Genomic DNA, 12,879 nt, shown 5'->3' with positions numbered 1-12,879 from the left:
TTTTTAAAATATAACAATGAAAATGAAAAATTAAAAAAAAAACAAAATACAAAATACAACATAAAAACAGTTAAAAAACAAATAATTTTCCGTAACATATCTTCCTTACGCTTATTTCCCCAGACCTCCTCATACCTCCCTTCTTTGTATTCCACTTCAATTTGTTAGTTCAGCAAATCCTTACCATTAAGCTTTTACCCATTTGTAAACCTTTTTTTTTCGTATCTCCTAAAACATTACAGCTGGAAACCCCTTAGTTTCTATCCAACATCCTTACTATTGCAGCCTTTGTAATGCTGTACCTTGGATCTCAAATGCCTTGGCTCTCGAACAAATCAGGTCCCAAACGACCGAAACCTGGAAGTGATTGTTCCGGTTTCTGAACGTTCTTTTGGAAGCTGAATGTCCAACACGGCTTACACGGCTTCCAATTGGCTGCAGGAACTTCCTGCAGCTAATCAGAAGTTGCGCTTTAGTTTCCGAACATTTTGGAAGTTGAACGGTCTTCCGGAATGGATTCCGTTCGACTTCCAAGGTACGACTGTATTTAGGATGTGGCTTTAATTCAGGGATGGAAAGCCTCCAGGTAGACTCCAATTCCCATCAGCCTCAACCGGCATGGACAATGGTCAGTGATGATAGTTGTAGTCTGGTAACACCTGAAGATTCCAAATCCCTTCTAAAAATCTGATTTTCATTTTGCAAACCGCCCCAGGAATTTGTGTCAAAAGGGCAGAGTAAAAACGAAATCATAGGCAGGGAAACATCAGTTCTCGTTTTGTGGGAGGTTTTGCTATTGGTGAACTTAAAATATTAAGTAAGCACAGTTATTTTGCTGTGAGGATTTGCGGTCTACAGCCTCGAAAGGCAGGCGTTTTCTGTCCTTAAGGAGATAAAGAAAGCTGCCGCAAAGGTGTATTTATAGCTCAGACTGTCCTCCAGGAAGTGAAAGAGAAGGAAAGACACTTCCCTGCTGTCAGTTTCAGACGACATAACTTCAAAGCTTAAAGTTTCAGCAGTAATTCCCCTATTTAAGCCATATGCCTTACACGTAACTGCAACTGACACACAGCTGTTCAAATGCTTGCTTTACCAAATAAGAGATTTTACCCCAGGATTTTTTCTGCTAAAAACTTTGAGCTAAGTCCTCCCACCCTCCACCTGAAAAACAACCCTGTTCCTTAAAAGCAGTGTGTGTTTGGGGAAAATCATCACTTTTTCTTTCTGGTTTTTTCTAAACAACTTTAAAGTAACTATGGAAACAGATGCTCAATGAGTTTCCAAATCCATATCATTGCAATACAATCTTATTAAGAGTTGTAGTAAATTTTATACCACTGAAGAAGAGATCAGAACAGCCCACTTTATTGTTTGGGGACATCTTATAATTGTCTGTACAATTGGTCATGTGGAAGGAAACCCAAGGATGTTTTACGGAGAAGACAACAGGATTTATTGTTGCTAAGTAAGAGCAGAAACAGCAAGCTCATCCAGTTGTGGAGCACAGAGATGCCTGTGGGATCCCAGCACAAGAGAACTCTAACCTCCTGCAGTTTCCAACAACTGGTGCTGTATTCAGAAGCATTACTGCTTACCCAGCATGACCACATAGCCAACTGGGGGGATGCGGGTGGCGCTGAGGTCTAAACCTGTCAGGGAACTGCCATCGGAGCCAGAGGGAGAGGGAGGGCTCCAGAGGGATTCCGGAGAGCATGCCAGGAGGAAGAGAAGCAGCACATCTTCTGGGGAAGGAAATCAGCGTAACACCAGTGGAGAAGGGGGGCAGATGGGGGAATCGGCGAGGTGGCTCCGAGACTCTTCGCCGGGAACCAGTGGGGATAGCCCGGGTCCTCCGATGCCCACACCCTTCCTGCGCAGAAGGCTTCCGCGCAGGGAGGCTAGGAGGAGACTAAGCGTCAAAGAGCTTCTTTGCTGGAAGAAGTTCAAGAAACGCCCACTAACGGATTCTGCCAGCGATTGAGACAGCCACAGGTGCGTGGCTGTCCAGACAGAAAGGGTTCATACAGGCAACCAGCCAAGAGTGGCGTTGATTTACACACAAGCAACCCCTAGAACTATTACAAAACCACTGGGCCAGGAAAGCTATCTGTGGACAAACGGCGGTTCCCTTGGCCTGAAAGAGAGATGAGCACCACACCCCATAGTTACCTTTGACTGGACTTAACCTCTTTTTTTTACACTTCAGCAGACAGGAAAAGTCTCTGTAAAATTTTACATTTATATATAAACATAGAGAAAGATCTTAGAATGAATTTTTGCAAATAATATTTTTTTAAACAGGACGCGGGTGGAGCTGTGGGTTAACCCACAGAGCCCAGGGCTTGCCGATCAGAAGGTCGGCGGTTCAAATCCTCGCGACGGGGTGAGCTCCCGTTGCTCGGTCCCTGCTCCTACCCACCTAGCAGTTCGAAATCACCTCAAAGTGCAAGTAAATAAATAGGTACCGCTCCGGTGGGAAGGTAATCGGTGTTTCCATGCACTGCTCTGGTTCGCCAGAGGCAGCTTAGTCATGCTGGCCACATGACCCGGAAGCTGTACGCCGACTCCCTCGGCCAATAAAGCGAGATGAGCGCCGCAACCCCAGAGTTGGTCACGACTGGACCTAATGGTCAGGGGTCCCTTTACCTTTTATTTTAAAAATCAGGTGGAAAGTATCCACTCTTCTGACAATAATTGAATTTCCACTCCTGCAGGTTGTCCCCATGCACACTTTATTAGGGATGGAAGGATCTGTCAGTTTTGGTTTTCTCAGCCAAGAGAATGAGTCAAATCTGAGTTGGGGCAGTGCTTTCTCATTCCTGCCATCACTCTGATGTCTTGTGGATAACAAGGAATAAGGGGGAGAGGGAGAACTGGAACATACAAAGTCCATGCTTCGCTGGCAGTGACTTTCCAGGGTTTCAGAGAGTGGACATTCACAGCCCTACCTGGAGGTACTAGGGACACGGGTGGCGCTATGGTCTAAACCACAAAGCCTAGGCAGAAATGACTGGCGGAATCCGAGACCTGGGAGAAGAGACAGTGGAAGAGGACTGGAAAAAATTTAAGGACTATTTGCAAAAGTATTGTAAAATGTATGAATGTTAGAATGATGCAGGATATAAAGACAACATGGCATTAGTAACCCAGTTGAAAGAAATACGAAAATAACTGAACTATAAGAACAAAGATTGAAATTTGAATAATATTATGTCAAGTTTAAATATCTAAATATTTGATAACAAAGGGTAAAATTGGAGACATAATAGCTGAAATGTCTAATTTAAAACAAATTCTGAGAGAAGGTGAAGCATTGCCGAACATGATTTGGTAAATGGGAACACAGGAAAGGGAGATGCGAGGGGGTCAAGAAAGAGGGTTATGGAAGTTTGGTTTAACTATGTTGTATGTTTTATGTCTGTATTTTTGTATCGTATTGTTTTTTGTTTTGTGTGACTTTGTATTTTTTTTTGTCTTTTATTGTGAAAATTTAATAAAATATCTTTATAAAAAAAAAATAAACCGCAAAGCCTAGGACTTGCTGATCAGAAGGTCGGTGGTTCAAATTCCCGCGACGGGGTGAGCTCCCATTGCTCGGTCCCTGCTCCTGCCAACCTAGCAGTTTGAAAGCACATCAAAGTGCAAGTGGATAAATAGGTAGCACTCCGGCGGGAAGGTAAACAACTTTTCCGTGCACTGCTCTGGATCGCCAGAAGCAGCTTAGTCGTGCTGGCCACATGACCCGGAAGCTGTATGCCAGCTCCCTCTGCCAATAAAGCGAGATGAGTGCCACAACCCTAGAGTCGTCCGCGACTGGACCTAACGGTCAGGGGTCCCTTTACCTGGAGGCACTAGGGATTACCTGGGACCTTCTGCCAGCAGGGCAGGTGCTTTGCTACTCAGCTATCACAGAGGATGGCAGAGGGAGTCTGGTTGCTACCCCCAGGAGCACAAGGAGATGAAAAACATGAGTAAACAGGAGGCTCCCCCAACACATTGCAACCAAAATTTCTTTCAGCCGTTGTGTCATATCCAGTGAGAAGTTATGAAACAGCTCCTCACAGACAGCCATTTCAGCATTTTCAACAGGCGTTAGGTCTGTCTCCATTTCCCCCATTGGTTTTGAATTTGGTGACGGTGCCTGTTTGAAATGCATCTCCGTTGCAATCTTCAAGCGGTTTTATTGGGATGAGAACAAGCAGCTCCGTTAACGCCTGCCTTGCAATGCTGCAAGCTGTTTCCCTGTTACTATATATAAATGTCGAAGACGCACAGGAAGTTTCCACTTCAGTTGGAAAGGGCGGGCAGCACAGGAGGTGTTGCAAAATGGGGAAGCTGTAGCTCAGGGACAAAACAGCTATTCTATAGGCAGAAAATCTCAAGTTCAGTCCCCAGCATTTCCCATGTAGGACTTGGAAGGACTGCTGTTTGAAATCCTGGAGGAGGGATAAAACAGGTTTGGAAGACCGGTTGTCAGTTTTCACCCCTGAAGCATCGCTGTCCATCAAACTAAAAGGTAAAAGGTTAAAGGGTAAAGGACCCCTGGATGGTTAAGTCCAGTCAACAGCCGTTTACCTTCCAGCCGCAGTGGTACCTATTTATCTACTTGCACTGGCATGCTTTCGAAATGCTAGGTTGGCAGGAGCTGGGACAGAGCAACAGGAGCTCACCCCGTCATGGGGATTTGAACCACCGACCTTCCAATCGGCAAGCCCAAGAGGCTCAGTGATTTAGAGTGTACACACAGTCTCTGCCGTCGCAAGGTTTTAGTGTGGATGTAAACCTTACACCGTAATTATATATATAATTTTAAAGGTTGCAAACATTTTCCCCATAAACCTATATGTAATATAAATAGCAGGATAATAAACACGTTTATAAAAAAAAGTTAAGCATTATAAACATTGCTTCAAAATCTTTAATGAATGAACATTCAATGTAATAAACAATATTTACAAAAGATTTACACGTTGGTATTCAGCTAGCATAGGCCCACTGAGATAAATGGAGTTCTGAGCAATACTTTGTAAAACTCATTTTCAGGGGCTGCCTCAAAACTGCCAAGATCTGACAACAATCCATGCTCTAAAATCTTGCAGACAATATAGGTACAAACACAGATATTGTGTATATACATGCCTGTTGACTGGCAGCACTGAAAATCAGGTTGGCTATGCCCAAACCACCAGGGCACTTGCTATTTCTTTGGACTTATGGTTTAAAAAGTCATTTTTATTGCCATCTCTGAAAAACTGACCCATCAGATAACATGGTGCTAGGGGCAATATGGACCCATCTGTTTGGGGGTTTTTCATGATTTATAAGTCCAAAGAATTTCTTGGTTGGCACATTCCTACTAAATACGATTTGATCTGGCAATGTTTATGAATATATATTGTGCATAAATATGAACCTCATATCCCACCATGGGATGTATTTTGTGCCAATCGTTCTTTTTCTACCTCTTTTTCTAAAATATTGTATTTATATTCTCCTTGCTTTAATGGCTGTTTTTCCACTGTCATTTAGTTTGTTGTTTCATTTATTGTGTTTGCAAAAAATTCAGCCAAGAGATTTGCTTTGTTCATCCTGGCCTCAGCAGCCAAGCAGCTCATCAATCATCATTGCTTGGAGCACGATACGGAAACCCTGTCCTCTTCTTTGCCTATGCTTTCTGCCATCTGCTCAACAAAGATCTGCAGAAATCTAAAAGGGCAGTCAGCAACGTACAATGGAAATTTTAAGCAACATTCCGCAGAGACTTAACAATGCTATCCTAGGCATATCCACTCAGAAATAAGTCCTATTGAATTCAAGAGGGTGCACTCTTGGGAAAATGTGTTTAGGGTTTGCCATCTCAACATCACATGTTAGCCAAGCCAGTTTTATATCTGCATTTGAGATGCCCAGTGATATAGTCATCCTGTTTAATCCTCTCCCCAGAAGGGCTTCCCAGAGTTCCCTGGGAAGACAGGTTAATTGTTAAACCACTCTGGGAACTGTAGTGGGATGATACCGCTTTAGATGCCCGGTGCAGATGGGGCCTGGTTATTTTGGAGTCAACCCAGGAGGAAGCAGCCATCTACCTCTCAAGGAAACAGCAAGCAATTTTAGAAATATGCAGGAATGTTTTATTTATATTAAAAAAAATTTAGGGGAAACTTCTTACACAGCAGTCTTCAAAAACCAATTAAGAACAAGACATGTGCAACATAGATTCTTGCTAGCTAAATGGCCTTTGGTCCTCTTCCATCTCTTGTTAAAGCTTGATAAAATGGTCACTGATTGCATTACCTGGGCGGTCTGGCCATTCTTTTGTGATGGTTAATACTTTATTGTGTCTGCAAAAAATTCAGCCAAGAGATTTGCTTTGTTCATCCTGGCCTCAGCAGCCAAGCAGCTCATCATGGTTTTCCATCATGGCAGCTCAGCCTTGGTTTTCCCAGTAGTGATGTATGGAAGTGAGAGTTGGACCATCAAGAAGGCTGATCGCCGAAGAATTGACGCTTTTGAATTATGGTGCTGGAGGAGACTCTTGAGAGTCCCATGGACTGCAAGAAGATCAAACGTATCCATTCTTAAGGAAATCAGCCCTGAGTGCTCACTGGAAGGACAGATCGTGAAGTTGAGGCTCCAGTACTTTGGCCACCTCATGAGAAGAGAAGACTCCCTGGAAAAAACCCTGATGTTGGGAAAGATGGAGGGCACAAGGAGAAGGGGACAACAGAAGCTACAAACGAGTTTGACCAAACTGTGGGAGGCAGTGGAAGACAGGAGTGCCTGGCGAGCTCTGGTCCATGGGGTCACGAAGAGTCGGACACGACTAAACGACTAAACAACAACAATACTTCAGTTCCTGAATCCAGGTCACAGGCTCACCTTATTCATACATAAATATGCTCTTAAGACAAGATTTGTAAGCAAAAAGACAATAGGAAGGCTTTCCCCATTTGCCTCCCTTACTTCAGAGGAATATTTGAGCTCCTTAGGAGAGTCAAAATGGCTTCAGTATTGCTCTCCTGTACTATTTCAGACACACATATATATATTTAGATATGTGTACATTTATGAATATTTATTCTATATTTGAGACCTCAAAATTCTTATAACACAGGGAAGCAGAGCCTTCTCAGTGGCATCCCCACGGGGCTCTGCAAGGAAATCTGTATGGCATTGTCTCTGTTGATTTTAAAGAAAACCCCGTAAACTTTTATTATTTATCATTCCAGTCTGTGTTCGGTTAAGGTACTGTGCAGAAAGAACGGTTAGCTGCCGAAGGAATCAGCTTAATGGAATGGCTTGTAGCCAAGGCAGCGCTAAGCAACTTGTTCCACAAGCACAAAGATTTATGCTTGCGCAATGAAACTTTCCTCCTCCTGCCATGTGTCCCCTAAATCTGTTACGAAGGTTGCCCCAATCCTCGGGAGCAGATCTGGGGAGGGAGCACGGAGCGGGGAATTCTGTTGCAAAAATGTAAATCCTTGCAGGAACAGAGCGAGTGTATCAGATACTATCCAGTGATTCAAATTAGTGGGATATTGCTTTTTGATGTTTGCAAATTGCCTTGTGTCCTGAAAGGTGTGTCAGAAATCCTTTAAATCGGGGACAGGTAGCTGGGGAGACTTCTGCCAATTTTTGTACTCCAGCTCCCAGCAGCCCCAGCCAACATGTCCAGAGCAGCGGCAGAACAAGCTGATCGGGCGCCTGGGGCGGTGCATGTGCCCTGCACTCAGGGGCGGGGCCAGCCGTCCATGGGGGTGGGGCCAGCTGCCCATGGGGCAGGACACTCTGCGGGGCCTCTGAGGAATGTGCTGGTCCCATGGGTTAACCTTGAGGCGAGGTCTGAGTCCAGTCTGAGGTCGAGGGTGCGGTATGGAGGCTGTCCATCAAAGCTGAAGCTGGGTCCAAGGCAGGGAGTCGGATGAGGTCAGGAGCTCCAGCAGAAAAGCAGGACAGGTTGCAGGCAGGAACTAGCAACCAACAATGTTGCTCCCGCAACTTGGGACTGGGGCTGGCCGGCTTTTATCTGCCCCAAGGCATAGGGCGGCCCCGGTCCACAGGTGACTCGCCTCTCCTGGCCTGGAGGCGAGCACTCCTCCTGCAGGAACTTAGTTCCCTGAGCCTCTCTGCCCTGAGTCTCTGCAGCTCAGGAGAGGCTGGAGGGTTACCGGACCCAGAGGCAACTTCAGCCTCCCCTGACGGGGCTGAGAGTGGAGCACCTGCAGGCAATGGGTCCTCCATCACCTCAGGCGCCAGAGCAGACTCAGCTGGTGCCTACACCTGAGGAACCAGCACAGGTGAGGACCCTTCAGGCTCAAGCCCCAGCCCCGGCTCAGCTGGTTCTGGAGGCGGGGAATCCTGTGCAGGCTGGGATCCCTCAGGTTCAGCCTCCGAGTCCAAATCCCAGGCCATCACAAGGAGTCTGCTTGCCGCCTCCCACTCAGCCACCTTACAGCTTGGGATAGTACAGAGCCTGCAGGTGCCCAAGTCACCGCGTCACTCCCAGGAGAGACACGTGGCTCAGGTGTGCAGGCCCTGCGGTGCGCAGGTGCGCAGGCCCCACAGTGAGTGCCACCCGACATTTTGTCACCCCCCTCAGTGGTGACACCCGGGGCAGACCGCCCCCAACGCCCCCCCTTCCTTCGCCCCTGGTCCAGAGGTCAAAGAGACTGAACTTTGGAGTCCCACGTTACCTGGAAGGCTGAAGTTCCCTTATCCCTGCTTTAAAGAAAACATAAGAGTATATTTCCCTTCCTCCCTGGACAGTGGTGAGAAATGGCAATTTTGGAAATGGAGATTGGCGAGTGATTTGTCTGGTCTTCAGCTCTCCCTCTAGCGCTCTGCAGCACAGTGCTGCTGGCTCATGGATTTTTGTCTAATCTCTGCCTTGCCAAGTGATGCCTGACGCTTGCCTGGCAGTTGCAAGGAGAACATCTGGGGATGTCCATGTGCGGTGCTCCGCACTGGCATGCCACATGGGATTGAATGCTGAAAATAGGTCACTGCGCCATTGGAGGAGGCAGAAGGAAACAGTGGGTTGATTTATTATACATGAGCGGGCATAAACACTGAAGGAAAATGGGCTCCGTCCTGTTGTAGGCAATTTGTTTCAGTGGGTTACGGACAAGATAACATGTGATTCAGGACAGGAGAGACTCACCGGTGTCTACAGTGCAAACCAAACAGCAAGCGTGGTGTAGTGGACCAGGGAGACCACAGGTTCAAATCCTGACTCAGCCATGAGGTTCACTGGGTGACCTTGGCCATTCACTCACACTCAGCTTAATCTACCTTACAGGGCTCTTGGGGGGATTAAACGAAGAGGGGGAGAATCATGTAAGCCACCTTGAGCTACAAGAAGAGGCTGGGAATTGAACCTGCAACCTTCTGATTCCTTAGCCCTAATCAAAGTGAACTGACTTCATTTGTACCTCCGACTAAGGGATCATCCACACTTTATCTTTTGCCTTGCATTTCTAGGCAAAGGTCCACCACTTTAAAACTCAAGGTTAGAGCACTCTCTGTTTTCAGTGTTTTCATTGGGCATGTTTTCACTAGGGCATTGTTTTCAACGCCCTAGTGCTTTCCCTGCTAGAACCCACCATTTAACACCATTATAGGAATTCTAAGGTCTTAAATAGAGAATAAATGTTGATGATTGCACAAGGTAAGCACACATATACCACATGTCTCAAATAGTACAGGGCAGTAATCCCAAAGCCATCTTGGCTCGCCTAAAGACTCTCAACATTTCCTCTGCCTCCTTAATCCCCCTTGCCTGAGGACAGGTAAGTAGAGAGCAATCAGGGGAAGTTCCTGAAGGGATTCTTCTCTATATCTATGAAGCTCCTTTGTATATTAATTGTCACTGTTTGCCCAGATGCTCTGCATTGAGGGATGTCTGACAGGCATCCTGGTGGTCTTATCAAATGCTAATGTTTTGTGTAAACTGTGTCTGGAACTATGTAAAACTTGCTAAATCCTCAGGAATATCACACTTTGGCTTACCTGAACCACAGTAACCCCACTTTAGGTGTGATGCAATTTCTTCTCTATGCCAAAATGTCCTTCTTCTCTACGCCAAAATGAAAACCCTTAAAAGAGATGTTTCTTCTTGGTTCTGGGTCTCTCCTGCCTCCTTGCTAGGAGGGGAGGGAACTCCGTTGCAACAGAAAAATAAAGATCCGCCTTGCTTTCACTGCTTCCTGCCTCCATCCATCCATCTCTGACTGATCCTGGACTTAGGGGACTCAGTTCCTTGGGGAGCTGGGCAGCAAAAGCCAACTACAGTGGTACTTCGGGTGACATTACCTTTGGGTAATGTAATTTCGAGTTACGAATGTGGCAAACCTGGAAGTGCTCTATCACGCTGCGTGTGTGCGCAGAAGCGGTGCCTCCGGATACAGACTTTTCAGGGTAAGTACGGACCCCTGGGATGAATTAAGTTCGTATCCCAAGGGTCCACTGTACCCCTGTTTTTCTATATTAACACTGAATCACAAGAAATGGCAATCCAGGTTTTCTGTGTACTGGCGAGCTACAGAGCTTCAGTGCATCATTTGCACTGATTGAATGTTAAAGAGAGGGGTTTGTGGGGAAAGCAGTGGGGCAAAATGAACAAGCACTTGCAACACAACACTTTAAAGTGTGGACCTGTGCTTAGAAACACAGCACAAGAGAAAGTCTTTCCAATGAGCCATGGGTCTTAACACAGATCCGAACATAGTTATCCTTTAGATTCTGCATTTCTCTGAATTTCATATTACAGCTCTTGGCTCAAAAAGGATACCAAAATGCATTTTTAACATGTATTCTGTAATCAAATATGTTTAGACATGTTTACGTTGAGATAAAATGTATGTTTATGTTTGTGAAAAGAAGGCATTTAAGCAGGTATTTAAAGACGCATTTTTGTACAGGGACTGATGCAAAAACAGAACAGGATGGAACTACGAATGATTCGTACAATAGCTGAAAGGAGGGATGCCCACTGCAGCATCTCTTGCCAAAATGAAGCAAGCAGCCTCCTCCAAGAAATGAGTCATTCTTCTGCATTTCCGGGTCTGGTGTGATTGGATCACTCCATCAGCTCTGACACAGCAGACTGACTGTGTGCTACAGATTTTAAATAAAGCCCCAGTCGGGGTTGTGTGAATCAGGTCTCATTAAAAAGCTCTCAAAGGAGGTAAAGACTCCACCCTTCCTTGTGATGTATACCCCCTGCTAGCCGTAATGCCCAGGTTGGTTGGTTGCAAGGAAGAGGGTCCCTCAAATATTTGGGTTCCAAGGAATTTATGGCTTTAGATATTAATAGTCATTTGGGGCTATGGATGCCACATTGAATTGGGACTCTGTAGCTCACCAGCAGCTGTTACAGGGTTCTCAGAATTGGGATAATATGCTGCTGCCGCCAACAGATGAACAGCTATGTTCAGGGGAAGTACAGTGGTACCTCGGGTTAAGTACTAAATTCGTTCCGGAGGTCCATTCTTAACCTGAAACTGTTCTTAACCTGAAGCACCACTTTAGCTAATGGGGCCTCCTGCTGCAGCCGCGCCGCCGGAGCACGATTTCTGTTCTCATCCTAAAGCAAAGTTCTTAACCCAAGGTAACTATTTCTGAGTTAGCGGAGTCTGTAACCTGAAGTGTATGTAACCTGAAGCGTATGCAACCCGAGGTACCACTGTAATAGTATCACTTGATTCTGCCTTGGTCTGACCCCACCTGGAGACTTGTGTCCAGTTCTGGGCGCCAAAATGGAAGGATATTGACAAGTTGGAACATGTGCAGAGGAGGGTGACCAAGATGGTAAAGGATCTGGAAACCAAGCCTTATGAGGAATGGTTGAAGGAGTTGGGTATGCTTAGCCTGGAGAAGAGAAGACTGGGAGTTGATACAATAGCCATCTTCAAATATTTCAAGGAACAGGGAGCAAGCTTGTTTCCTCTTGCTCCAGAGGGAAGGACTTGAACCAATGGCGGTGTGGTGTAGCGGTTAAGAGCGGCAGACTCGTAATCTGGTGAACCGGGTTCGCGTCTCCACTCCTCCACATGCAGCTGCTGGGTGACCTTGGGCACTTCTCTGAAGTCTCTCAGCCCCGCTCACCTCACAGGGTGTTAGTTGTGGGGGAGGAAGGGAAAGGAGAATGTTAGCCGCTTTGAGACTCCTTCGGGTAGTGATAAAGCGGGATATCCAATCCAAACTCTTCTTCAAGTTACAAGAAAGGAGATTCTGACTAAACATCAGGAAGAACTTTGTGATGGTAAGAGCTGTTTGACAGTGGAACAGTCTCCCTCTAAAGGTTGTGGACTCTCCTTCCTTGGAGGTTTCTAAGCATCTCAACTAAAGCATGAATGTTTTAGTTAAGATTCTTGCATTGAAAGGGTTGGACTAGATGATGCTCATGGTTCCTTCCAACTTTACAATTCTACGACTCTATGACTCACAGGTAGGTAGCTGTAGGATTGCAGCTTACATTCTGTAGGTGAACTATAATAATCATAATCATAATCATAATCATAATTTATTATTTATACCCCACTCATCTGGCTGGGCTTCCCCAGCCACTCTGGGCGGCTTCCAACAAAATATTAAAATACAGTAATGAATCAAGCATTAAGAACTTCCAATATAATAATATTGGACTCTGCAAAGAAGGATTTTTCTTACATCTGCCTTAAAATCTTAAGCTTGTCACTAACATGGTATTCAACCAGGTAAACCACTCTTAATGATGTGAGTGGAAGATGCAGGCACTGCCCACAATAATGTCAGATAGCAGCAGTGGCAGAGCTAGCTGCTCAGGTGCCGGGTGCGGCACACATGTCCTGCAGCCAGGGGTGGGGCAAGCCATGTTAGGATCGTCCTACTCAGGTATAG

At 45.8% G+C, this 12,879-nt stretch overlaps 1 protein-coding gene and 1 long non-coding RNA gene across 3 annotated transcripts in view; one reads left to right on the top strand and one right to left on the bottom strand.

Moving 5' to 3' along the window:
* The window catches only part of LOC310693682, a 56,261-nt gene extending 45,071 nt beyond the window's left edge, over positions 1 to 11,190 (top strand). The window contains exons 3-4 of one of the 2 annotated variants that reach the window (XR_014519323.1): positions 4,410 to 4,516; positions 10,920 to 11,190. This is a non-coding gene — a long non-coding RNA (uncharacterized lncRNA). The remainder of the gene's footprint in view (positions 1 to 4,409; positions 4,517 to 10,919) is intronic. The other variant, XR_014519322.1, reaches the window with a different exon arrangement.
* The window catches only part of DMXL2 (Dmx like 2), a 431,281-nt gene that overhangs the window by 117,673 nt on the left and 300,729 nt on the right, over positions 1 to 12,879 (bottom strand). The gene's annotated exons all lie outside the window — the stretch shown is intronic.

This window comes from Podarcis liolepis (genome assembly GCF_965112155.1).
Source record: "Podarcis liolepis genome assembly, chromosome: 14".
Classification (NCBI taxonomy): domain Eukaryota; kingdom Metazoa; phylum Chordata; class Lepidosauria; order Squamata; family Lacertidae; genus Podarcis; species Podarcis liolepis.
This window is presented reverse-complemented; position numbering and strand designations above follow the sequence as displayed.